Genomic DNA, 14019 nt, shown 5'->3' on the forward strand with positions numbered 1-14019 from the left:
GCATAAGAATTCGAAAACGAAAAACAAGGTCGCAAAATAAAAGGAAGAGCCACCAGACTTACCTTTGCTGCCTGTCGGACAAGTTAATATGTTCATGCACTTCAAAAAGTACATTCTACCGTGCTTCTATACACACCTCAGTCACATACAAAATGTGCAGGGTGATGGTAATTGTGGGTTTCGATCTATGGCGGTCGGCTTATCGCTTAAAGAGTGGCAGTGGCCGTTCATACGGGATCATCTTCATGATGAGTGCAATCGGTTCCACGAATTTTGGAAAAAGATACATGAAGTTCAGTATCAACAAGTTCTGCAATCATTAGTTTGGTCCAAGCATATAGACGGAGCACCTCCACATAAGTGGCTACAAATGCCATTCACGGGGCTTCTGATAGCAAACCGGTGGAATGTCATTTGTCTCTTATTAAGTGACATTGGTTGTGCTTCATTTTTTCCCATGTTCACAATAGCCGAAGAAAGTATTCCGCATCGAACAGTCGCGATTGTACATGTACACAGGAACCATTTTATTCACGTAAGATTAGAAGGGGAATATCCAATGCCAACCCCATCAGGATACTGGCGACAACCTACACGGAATACGCTAGCAGAAAGTTGGTATCACTATTACAAGGAACGTATTGACCAATATAATACGATCGTTGATCAATATAGGACCAGGGATTACATAGATATAGGTACCCTATGAATATAAAATGTTATTTACATGTTTTGACAATTTGTAATGATCAACATACACGTTATATAAATGTTTTGGCAACTTGTTGAAATTGAATTTGAAAAAACGTTTAAACGAATCAACGTTAACGCATACCGACCGTATTTTTGTCAGTTTCACATATAGTAATTGAAAATAAATGAAAAATACTGAATTGTATACGGGCCGTATAAAAATATACGCCTCGTATACCGTCATCGTATATTAAGTATACGACAAAATTAAAATAAATTCGGGTCGTATACTTTTATACGGCCCGTATACAAAGGAAAAAAGATCGTATAAGTTTTATACGACCTCATTTCCACCATACGGCCTCAACATTCCACCAAAAATTCTCTCGGTTTTCTCTCGGATCGTTCTTGGACAACGTTCTTCGGCGTTTTTGGCGTTTTCTTCTCGTTCTTCCTATACGGCACGTTTTCGTATAGTAAACTTTCAAATTCCGTAACATGTTAGATTATGGTCTTGTATAGTAAAGCATAGATAGGCGTAACGATTACAATTGTATAATTCAATTTGAAAAAAAAATTGAAACAGAAAATTGTAACTGATTATTCAAGTGTATACGGTGGTATAAATTGTATACGATCGTATAATGTTTGAATATTCAAACATTATACGACCGTATACAGTTTATACGACCGTATAATCTTGAATAATCAAAGGTTTTACGATCGTATACATTATACACGCTCGTATAACGTTTGAATATTCAAACATTATACGATCGTATATTTATATACGGTCGTATAATGTTTGAATATTCAAACATTATACGAACGTATATTTTATATACGGTCGTATACTTGTTGAATGTTCAAACATTGTACGAGCATATATGATATGTACAATACGTTCGTATACAAGAACAATATTCGTATAATACGTTAACGATAATCGTATAGTGATTGCTAAGTTGTAATTTGTCACACCCTTGTTTTCCACGTGTCACCGGTGGGCCCGGTGGGGGATTAGTGACGTAGTTGATATCGTCATAGTCAAACAATACAAAATATAAATGCACAGCGGAAGCAAAAGATAGATTTATTTCAACCAAATAAAATTGTAATATCAAGTATCACAAACAGTTGAAATAGATCCACAAGCGGATCAAAACAAAGAGGAAACTTTTATTCAATAGACTTCATGCATCCTAAGCTTGCGAGACTTTTATTGATGCTAAGGAGTGGCCAGCCTATTACGCGTAGTACCTGCACTTAGCCTTTTTGGAAAATACGTCAGTTTACACTGGTAAATACAATTTAACTGACTCATTTTGAAAAGGTTTAAAATTGATTTGAATGCCCGCGGCGCAAAAGTTTTTATAACTTGGGATAATTATTTGCTTATAATCTTGTAAAAGAATTACATGTTTGTTATGCGTTCAGTTGTCCGGGTCGTGCCGGGTTAAAGATTAATAGACACACCACTTAGTATAGTTCTGCCGCGAGACTTCTCTCGTACCGACAATTATACTTTATTGATTTGAATGCACTACGGGTGTACGCCTACACCCGTGTGCTAAGGTCGTGGCCATTCTTTGAATGATGCCAAGGATATCCGGGACATGGTCATTAAACCCCTAAAGGCGTTAAACAAACAAAACAACATTTTCAAACAGGTCATTTTGACAACACTTAACCACCGACTGGTTAAGGTCAATTACCCGACCAAGCGGTATTTTATATACCGTACCCCAAGCCCGTATAAGGGAAAATAAGTTAAATGTATTTACCTGAGCTAAATATAAATTTAATCCCAGCCGTATCAAATCAGCAAGTACAGATAGCTTTTACTGGGCTCCTATATCTGGAATGAAGGTTTAATAACCTATTAGAATCCTAACGGGTCTTTTAATTTAGCCTAAGCTTAGACCGGTTAGTTTTAAATGAAGATTACGGTTTTAAACGCACGATAAGGCGAAGACCGTTTTAGAATGTGGTTTTGACCCGGCAAGCTTGCATGCTTGTTTAATATGGGTAGCTTAATCACATTCTGGATTTTGAGACAGAAATGATATGGTTTAACCCGTTTCGGCTAAAATGGGTAAACTAGTTACATAAGCCGATCCGAACGCGTAAAGTGCGTAACGAGTAACCATAAGAGTCATATACTAGTTTCCTAAGTTAATATGCCTTAAACATGTTGTGATATCAGTAAGATACCTTCCATTATGCCCCAAATGGTTTTAAACCCAAACTATGCCTCATAAGGGTATTTTGGTCATTTTAAAGGGTGTAAAAGAGTTTAAATAATAACTTGTGTTACAGGTCTGATTAAATCAGTAAATGTACTTAATTTAATAAGTTATAACAGTGGGGTATCATATATATGTGAAATTTATTACTTATAACCATACTATGCTCCGTAGGGGCATTTTGGTAATTTCACATAGGCCTAAAAGGTCAAAAATGGAATTCTGAGTTTAAAATATTTGCCTACTGTTAGAATATAAAAATTTACTGAATACATCAGTAGGTTTCAACCCTATATGCTTAAAAAGGTTCTAGTACATACTATGCGTTAAAAACGCTAAAAAAGGCGATTTGGAGCCATTTCCGGGTTTGGTATGGAAAGCTGATATTTTTAAAATTCTAGAAGGCTCAAAATACTTTATTTAACATATTAGATTAGTAGAAAAAGGTTTGGGGTCAATAGGATCTATAAAACTCATTTTATAGTCTAAAAGTGCAAAACAGGCATTAACCGATTTAAGCTTAGAACACTAAGTTATGCTCAGTCTAAAATCTTTAAAAATCTTTAAAATTCCCAAAATATTATTTTATATCAGTAGGTACAAAGTTTTGTATAGAAATTTGGGTTTAGATAGGCTATATGCTAATTATGCCATTTATTCCTTCAAAGGCTTCTAATTACGCTAATGAGCATAACTTCAATTCTAGACCTCAATCTGATCTCAAATTTTGGGTATAAGCTTATAAATCAGTAGCTAAGGTGTCTACCCTTTTATATTTTCAAAAGTCATATTTTAAGGTCATTTGGGCATAATGGTCAACATATAAACATTTAACGGAATCATGCATGTGAATAGGATATCTAATGAACCAAGTTGTATAATCACAGAGGGTTATACTAACATGTAAATAGGTCCAAAAGAAGCTCTAAGGTAATCCTAAACTTGGCTTAAACGGGTCAGAACTGAAAGTCAAAGCAGAGGTCAAACTATGCGACTTTTGGTTCCAAACCGAGCCTAAACTGAAAATTGTCGAGTTGAACATGTTGGGACATGTTCTTACATTAATTACCAAGTTATATTAATGATCAAACAGGTTGCATGTATCCTACATTGCTAATTATGCATTAATTTGAAAATAAACATTCTGTTGACTTTTTAAGGTAAGCTTTGACTCGACAATTAACATAGTTAGAGTGGGAATCTGAAAATACCCTTTTAAGGGTTTGTTACCCACATAATTACCTACTTATAGGTATTTTTAATTCGAGATTTGACTGGATAATTATTGACTAATCTCGAAGTCAAACCTTAATTACGACGGTTTGACTTTTAGCTAAATAACTAAGCTAAAATGAATTAAGGAGGACTAGGAACACTTACAAGAGTCCTAAGTGGGATTAGGGACTTTAGGAAGAGTTGGTTGTTGGCCAAGGAGTTACAGAGATCAAATGAGAAGAGCTTGAATGAAGTGAACAAAATGTTGCAACTTTACTTCTTTATATAGTGAACTAGAATGCTCAAGATCAACACAAGGAAGTCTATGATTGATACAAGATCATCCCAGGTGTCTCTGTGATGCTATATACTGCCTATCATGCCCCTGATTTCGAAAACCACACTTCTAAGGCGGTGCAACAGGCTGAACAGGCAGCTGTCCAAAACCTGCTGCCAGCGACAGGCTTACGGACCGTAAGCCTAAGCTCTTGCGGTCCGTATGCTACTCTTACGGACCGTATGCTTAAACGGTTGCGGTCCGTAACCGACCCTTGCTCAAATCGCCCAGCTACTGACTTACGGACCGTAAGCCCTTGGCTTTGCGGTCCGCATCCGATGACCAGAGGACAAAAATTTGAGATTTCATATGTCACACCCCAACCAATGGCGGAAACATCGGGATGAGACGAAGTGTGAAGATTGCTCGATACATCATAACGCTAATAATTGTGACAAGTATTTAAATAATCATTTCATTTCATTTCTAAAGAATCAAGTACAAGGTTTTGAAACAAAGTACAACAACATGAATAATAAAATGATACAATACAAATACAATTCTTTCTAAGTGGGTATCTAAGCATCCTACTAGATTCCATGCATCGTCAACATCCACCTGTAACATGTTAAAATAAAGTTCAATGCAAAAGCAAAGGCGAGTATACAAGTTTGATACGTACATAGCAAAAGATAAGTTTTGAACAATTCCTCATAGCAAGCATGTGATTCAAGATAAGCCTTTAAATATGGTATGTGTCTAACATATCAAACCAAGGAAACGCAATATGCTCATGACATAACCGAGATAAAGGGGCGGGTCGTTAATCCTATAGCGCTACATATGTCACGGTTTGGCTCGTACGAAGTTAATGATAAATTCAACACATAAGATAAATCCAAGTTTAAAGCATCAAGCCATCACGTATACAAGCATGTTATAGGAATGTTCATGTGTTAAGCAAAATGTTCATGTGTAAGTTGATAGATAAACATGTTACACCCCAAAAGTGGTAAAAGTAAAAAGGGGGAAATACGAGTATACTCACAAAGTTTGCATATGCTTTCCAATTATCCAATTATTGACGAGTTAATGAGGTTGGAAGATTGAATATGTAGGGTTAAAGTTCAAGTATGCTTAGAGTCGAGATTAGGCATTCAAAACAACATAAAAAGTAAGATATGTGAATAGCATGTGAAAATAATCATCTTCAACACTTAACACTTGTATGACACTTGGTAACCACAAGGGTTATGATAATGTTTTCATGAGTTGAACACCCATAAGAATCACAACAAGGTTTAGATCTTAGGTGATGTTCTACTACTTTAACATATAAACATGAGTTCAACATCAAAGGTTCGAATGAGTGTATATATATATCTAGGTTAAGTACTACATATTATTTAGTCCAATAATTCAAGTAGGAGGTAGAAGATTAGAATCTTCATTTAGGCACCTCGTGTTATCATAGATGTCATGTATGGGGTAGGAAGGACATGCTTCCATTTAGGAACCCCTTGAATGTTCACCACTTCACTTGCTGTAACAACAACCAAGGAGGGTCACGAACTAGGATTTGCACAATAACATAAATAACCTAACTATAGAGAAATCATCAAATCACGTGAGGATTGTATGTAGGACAACCCAAGTTGTTCCCTAATCACTCATTCATCAAGACCTAAGCTTGACATGATTTGTGGGTTGAAACCCTAGACAAAACACCAAGTTTATGAGGTTTAATCCTCTGATTTTAAATGTCTCAACCTTGTTTTTAAGCTTAGCCAACCATGGGATAAGTTGTAAGCATTAGGACATAGGTATAAGATGTGTTGAACACAAGTTACATAGGTTTAAACAAGTTTTTGATGAACATAAAAACAAACAGAAAGTTTATGGACGATTTCGGGGCATTTCCAGGTCTGATTTCTCCAAGGAGAAGTCTAGGAATCGAACCCCATGATTATCCAAGTAAGTAGGAAAAAGAATCAAGTGATTTCGTTAAGAAATGAGTGAGTTATGCTCATTTTCGTGAAGGGGTGTCAATCTGCTCGAACCTTTGCTTTCAGCTACGGTTTGGAGGATGTTTTGAGAGTTTTTAGTGTTGCAAAAGTGGTAGAGAGGCTGGTTATAAGTGGTATTTATAGGGGGAAGGATTAGGGTTTCAATGGGTTGGGCTTTGGAAGTGTTTAGAAGGGGTTACACCTTGAAACTAGCCCACAAAACCCAACTATATGGGGCTGAATTTTGCTGAATTGGGGCTGCCATATTCCTTTATTTTTTTTTATTTTTTAAGACATTATAATGAGTAATTTTGTTAGTTAAGTTGTGTAATAATATGCAACAATGTTTCCCCTAACTTGTAACAAGGTGAAATATGAAATAAAACATGATTTAACTAGGTAAAAAGTGTAATCTACAAGTATGTAACGTGTTTGTAAGTGACAAGTATATGTCACATATTAGATGATTAACCGTTGTATAAATAAGCATATTATTAGGGGTTTTTAGGTATCAACAATATAAGGACAAGCATGGACATGCATCGTGAATAAGTATAAGTATGAGTTACAAATAAGGATTCGATGTACAATGAATTCGAACGTATGAACATGTATGAATATGTAGATGGTGAATTTAAAGAAATACGAATTTTATTTATGATCCAAGTCTTGGATTTTACAACGAAAAGACGACTACAATAATACAAGATTTCCAAAAATAGCATTACAAGGCGAGCTTTCTAATTATGTAAAGTATGAAAAAGCAGGGCGTTACAGTCTCCCCTCCTTTAGGAAATTTCGTCCCGAAATTTATTCAAGAGGAAGACCTTGGAGAAAAAGCATTTTGGCTAAAAGAATCGAGACTTGGGAGTTTTGAAACGTTTAGAAAAGTACGAAATTTTGAAGAATGATAGGATAGGAATTTGTTTGACTAAAATGCGTTGAGGCGTTTAAGCATAGGTAAAATGGGTATGCGTGCGCATAGGCAAAGGAGTTTAAATAAGTTTGAATGTGAACGGGGTTCATATGAAAGAAAGGATAATGGAGAATAATAGGAGTATGGGGTGAACAATTGACACTAAATGAATGTAAGTATATGAATGATATAAGTATTAGATAGACGAAAGTAGCGTGTTAAAGATGAAGTCTCGTCATGGATAATCGGATACAATGCGTTTGTGAGTTATTTAAAGTTTGTATTAGGTCAAAGGGTCTGCAAAACACTGAATTTCTCATGGCACGTTTTACGACGGTTTGGTAACATGGTGAAAACACTTATCTATAGGAAATACCCGCGGCGTATCCACCATGTTTTGACCATGTTACGTCCGTTTCGTCTTCGGTGTCATGTTACGTTCCGTGTATTACCATACGCAGTAGCACACTCTATGGTTCTCATACGCCTATCACTATAATCCCGTGTGCACCCGTGATTATTTTGATCGTCGCATGATCCGCATAGCTTGTACTAGTTGTGCATGAATCGGGGTATACATAAAAAGGTTTAGAATGTGTACGTACAAGAATGTAGTATATAAGCCAGTCCATGTTTAAGTATGTGTGGGACCCACGCAAGCGAATCCCTCGGGTTGCGCTCGCGTATAGGTACGAATGTATGAATCATGAGTAAGGACGAAAGTATGAGCATAAGTTTAAGTATGAATACGCATGTATGTATGAGCATAAACATAAAACGTGTAAGTAGTATGTGTACATGTAGAAGCGTAAAACGTATAAGTAGTATGTGTATGAGTACAAGCATAAAACCTATGAACATAGGTGTAGGTATGAAAAATAAATATTGCGTATATGGTGTACGTTGAGACATTGCGAAAAAAAAAGGTTAAGTATGTAGATACGAACGATATAAATGATGTTATCGCGAGATATCGACTAAAATGTGTATGATGATGTGCATGTATAGTTGTTTAAACAAAACGTTGAGTTTGTCGAATCAAAATTAGATTGAGCTTGGTTTGAAAGGTAGAATATAGTTTGTATATGTAAAGGAACAGAAAGTACTCGTTGGTTATGCATAACGTATTTTGTAACAGATAGAAATGCTAATTTTGTTTAAAAGGGTTTACGTAATCCGAAAAAAATGGTCGGTCCCTATGAAGTCTTCTTGCCCACGTGTTTTGTTAATTGGTGTAGGAAAAAGGTTTTCATTAAAAAGTAAGTTCGTTTCATCAAATAAGAAATTATGAATTTAGGAGGTTCTTGTGAAAACTAGGATTCTTAGAAGAGAAATTTAGCAAAAGCACTTAGTGATTAAAAAAAAAATTAACAAATGATTTGTTGATGTTGAAAAGGGTATTTGGTAAAACAATCATATAACTTCTATAAGATCTTATAAGTATTTGAGAATGGTTGGTTTGGTTTCAATTAAGAATGGAAGTCTCTAGTATGACGATATAATGTGAGCAAGTTTTAGTGATTAAGTCGAATATGAAGTTCATGGGCAAGAGTTTCGTTGGACCGATTTAATTGATAGGTAGCATTTCATAAGGTTTTGGAGTTCGAGTAATAAAACGTTTTAAGACATGATTAAGAATCTCGTGTATATGAGTTGAGTGAAAATAGGTTGTAGAATAAGATGTACGTTTGATAAAACAATGTATTTTGAAATCGGTATGAGTGGGTATTTTGAATAATGATAAACAATTTGGGTATAAAATATGATCGAGTTTGCATAATAAGATATTTTGAAGAGACGTTTTGGTAACGATCACCTAGGTAAGGGAATCACCCCTAACTCGTTGGTGAGGTCGTTTTTAAGAAAAGGGGAGTGGAGTTAATCGTCAAGGTAAGGAAATCACTCCAATCTCGATGATACCTCTCCACTAGTTGTTACAAGGAATATGAATTTAAATTATATGAAAATCATGCATATATAAATGTATCGAAAAGGTTCGATATGTTGTGCGTGTGAAAAGAGAAATCAAAGGTAAACTCGAGATTGAAAGATTGCATCATATAAAATGAACAATAGAAACACATGTTTGACCAAAGTTTGGAGTGTTCCAAAACGGAACTTTGACTAACCCAAGTGGTCGAAAAGTCTTTTGAATTTGAGGAGCATGCTTTGGCCTAATAGGTAAAATACTCTCGCCGACAAGTCGGTTAACGGTAGTTACCCTTCCGGTTACTACATGTCCCAAATCAATCGAAATTTCGAGACTTGGCGGGATTTATGAAAAAAAATGCCAAGGAGTGGAACTAGTCGACAAGGTGCGGGTTTCACCCCTAACTTGACGATTTCGTATCCAAAGTGTGGTTGGTACTCGTCGGGTCAAAATTTAATTTCGACGTGTTGACGAGGGTCCACTAGAATTTGAAATTTGAGATTTACCATTAAGATGTGGATTTCACTCCTAGCTTAATGGCGATATCTCGTGTAAAAAAAAAGAATAGGTAGATTGAGAGTCGTTCACCAAATTGTGGGTTTCACGCCTATTTTGGTGAATTCGTCTCATTTGTACAATGTGAGTGTTGTCGGATTTAGAATAATCGAGTAAAATGCATGAGGGAAGTGTATGTCGAAGGAGATACACAAACAAGTGTAAACACATAGGAAAGCATATCAAGAATGGTACTTAAATAATGAAATGATAAAACAAGTATTAACACATAGAGAAATATGTCAAGAATAACACATAAAGAATCGAACAACGAAACAAGTGTTAACACATAATAAAACAAGCATTAATGCGTAAGAACAATATGTCAAATATTACACACGAGTAACATACATGTTTAAAAGAGCATGAATAAGTAACAAATAAAGTATCATGTAGTAGCCCAAGCAAAGCATACGAATAAGGCTCTAAAACTATAGACTAGGTGAAAGCATTCCTACTTTTCCTAATTCCCTATAGTTATGGCTCTGATACCAATCTGTCACACCCCAACCAATGGCGGAAACATCGGGATGAGACGAAGTGTGAAGATTGCTCGAGACATTATAACGCTAATAATTGTGACAAGTATTTAAATAATCATTTCATTTCATTTCTAAAGAATCAAGTACAAGGTTTTGAAACAAAGTACAACAACATGAATAATAAAATGATACAATACAAATACAATTCTTTCTAAGTGGGTATCTAAGCATCCTACTAGATTCCATGCATCGTCAACATCCACCTGTAACATGTTAAAATAAAGTTCAATGCAAAAGCAAAGGCGAGTATACAAGTTTGATACGTACATAGCAAAAGATAAGTTTTGAACAATTCCTCATAGCAAGCATGTGATTCAAGATAAGCCTTTAAATATGGTATGTGTCTAACATATCGAACCAAGGAAACGCAATATGCTCATGACATAACCGAGATAAAGGGGCGGGTCGTTAATCCTATAGCGCTACATATGTCACGGTTTGGCTCGTACGAAGTTAATGATAAATTCAACACATAAGATAAATCCAAGTTTAAAGCATCAAGCCATCACGTATACAAGCATGTTATAGGAATGTTCATGTGTTAAGCAAAATGTTCATGTGTAAGTTGATAGATAAACATGTTACACCCCAAAAGTGGTAAAAGTAAAAAGGGGGAAATACGAGTATACTCACAAAGTTTGCATATGCTTTCCAATTATCCAATTATTGACGAGTTGATGAGGTTGGAAGATTGAATGTGTAGGGTTAAATTTCAAGTATGCTTAGAGTCGAGATTCGGCATTCAAAACAACATAAAAAGTAAGATATGTGAATAGCATGTGAAAATAATCATCTTCAACACTTAACACTTGTATGACACTTGGTAACCACAAGGGTTATGATAATGTTTTCATTAGTTGAACACCCATAAGAATCACAACAAGGTTTAGGTCTTAGGTGATGTTCTACTACTTTAACATATAAACATGAGTTCAACATCAAAGGTTCGAATGAGTGTATATATATATCTAGGTTAAGTACTACATATTATTTAGTCCAATAATTCAAGTAGGAGGTAGAAGATTAGAATCTTCATTTAGGCACCTCGTGTTATCATAGATGTCATGTATGGGGTAGGAAGGACATGCTTCCATTTAGGAACGCCTTGAATGTTCACCACTTCACTTGGTGTAACAACAACCAAGGAGGGTCACGAACTAGGATTTGCACAATAACATAAACAACCTAACTATAGAGAAATCATCAAATCACGTGAGGATTGTATGTAGGACAACCCAAGTTGTTCCCTAATCACTCATTCATCAAGACCTAAGCTTGACATGATTTGTGGGTTGAAACCCTAGACAAAACACCAAGTTTATGAGGTTTAATCCTCTGATTTTAAATGTCTCAACCTTGTTTTTAAGCTTAGCCAACCATGGGATAAGTTGTAAGCATTAGGACATAGGTATGAGATGTGTTGAACACAAGTTACATAGGTTTAAACAATTTTTTGATGAACATAAAAACAAACAGAAAGTTTATGGACGATTTCGGGGCATTTCCAGGTCTGATTTCTCCAAGGAGAAGTCTAGGAATCGAACCCCATGATTATCCAAGTAAGTAGGAAAAAGAATCAAGTGATTTCGTTAAGAAATGAGTGAGTTATGCTCATTTTCGTGAAGGGGTGTCAATCTGCTCGAACCTTTGCTTTCAGCTACGGTTTGGAGGATGTTTTGAGAGTTTTTAGTGTTGCAAAAGTGGTAGAGAGGCTGGTTATAAGTGGTATTTATAGGGGGAAGGATTAGGGTTTCAATGGGTTGGGCTTTGGAAGTGTTTAGAAGGGGTTACACCTTGAAACTAGCCCACAAAACCCAACTATATGGGGCTGAATTTTGCTGAATTGGGGCTGCCATATTCCTTTATTTTTTTATTTTTTAAGACATTATAATGAGTAATTTTGTTAGTTAAGTTGTGTAATAATATGCAACAATGTTTCCCCTAACTTGTAACAAGGTGAAATATGAAATAAAACATGATTTAACTAGGTAAAAAGTGTAATGTACAAGTATGTAACATGTTTGTAAGTGACAAGTATATGTCACATATTAGATGATAAACCGTTGTATAAATAAGCATATTATTAGGGGTTTTTAGGTATCAACAATATAAGGACAAGCATGGACATGCATCGTGAATAAGTATAAGTATGAGTTACAAATAAGGATTCGATGTACAATGAATTCGAACGTATGAACATGTATGAATATGTAGATGGTGAATTTAAAGAAATACGAATTTTATTTATGATCCAAGTCTCGGATTTTACAACGAAAAGACGACTACAATAATACAAGATTTCCAAAAATAGCATTACAAGGCGAGCTTTCTAATTATGGAAAGTATGTAAAAGTAGGGCGTTACATCATAGGCTTTGACCATGCACTTCTTTCCAATCCGAATCTTGTGCATTTCATTTCAGCTGAGGGTCCCTTTTGCTCAGATATTGCATGCCTTGCATGCACTTACACCACTTTGGCACTTAGTGATAAGTTTAAAGTGACGGATATTTCAAGAATTCATGCTTGGACATATTTTAGCTCAAGATTAATTCTTTTAATCAGAATTGTAAATTTCCTGATTGTAGTAGCATTGTAAAGAACGCATTTTCCATATAGGGATGGAATTTATTTATTTAAGAGTATCCGGTTAACATATTAGATGTTTATCATAATGATTTGAGGTCTTGGGATTTATGACTTGGGTCGCTCAGAGGTATTTTAATAACATGTCGCCCTTGGGTCGTTCAGAGGTATTTTAATAACATGACGCCCTTTTTAAATCCTACCATACATCTTTTATTTGATCCGGGTTCCTGACACGTTTGTCTTACATGACACGTGTCTTTATTTTATTGGTTACGATTTTACGAGGTGTTACATAATTGTTATTTGTTACAGACGATATGGCTGAGTCATAAGCAGCTGGTGCGACCCGTAGAGGTCGAGGTCGGGTCAGGGTCGGGGCCGTGGACGTGGACGCGGACGGGGACGTGGACGTGGACAGGAGGAGGAGGTTGTGCCCGATTTTACTAAGACGGGGCGGTTTCTTAGAGATATCCCCCGAGGTACGGTTGCCTATGGGGCTTTGGGCAAATTACGGGAGATGGTGCTGGATGCGCCTCGGACCGTATATTTTCAGTTTTTGATCGATATTGGAGCAACCGGTCGGGTCTGGGAGCTCATGCTAGCTAACTCCCCGTGGGACCGCTTATTTGATGCCGCCGCAGAGCGGGCCCACAGGGAGATTACTTTAGAGTTTTTAACTACCTTTTCATTTACGAACACCCGGGGTGGGGGTTTTCAGCATTTTTTGACGACAGAGGCCGTAGCTTTTACTATTTGCGGCAAGACTCAGAGGATGACACTTCCTCAGTTCGCTGTTGCCTTGGGTCTGTACTCACAGGAGGACGCAAGGTCCCGCGCATTTTTTGATGCGCCAGTCAGCACGTCCACTGACGTGTTGTGGCCGTATTAGCGCATTATTGGGTTCGGGGAGTTTGCGAAACCGAAGCAGCGATCCCCGAAGGCACGGGCGACTGATCTTTACGACCCGTTACACCGATACCTACATCAGTGTATCGCCGTGACGATCCCCGGTCATCATGATAACAGGGAATGGGTCACCCAAAATGACCTA

This window comes from Helianthus annuus, chromosome 10 (assembly GCF_002127325.2).
Source record: "Helianthus annuus cultivar XRQ/B chromosome 10, HanXRQr2.0-SUNRISE, whole genome shotgun sequence".
Lineage (NCBI taxonomy): Eukaryota > Viridiplantae > Streptophyta > Magnoliopsida > Asterales > Asteraceae > Helianthus > Helianthus annuus.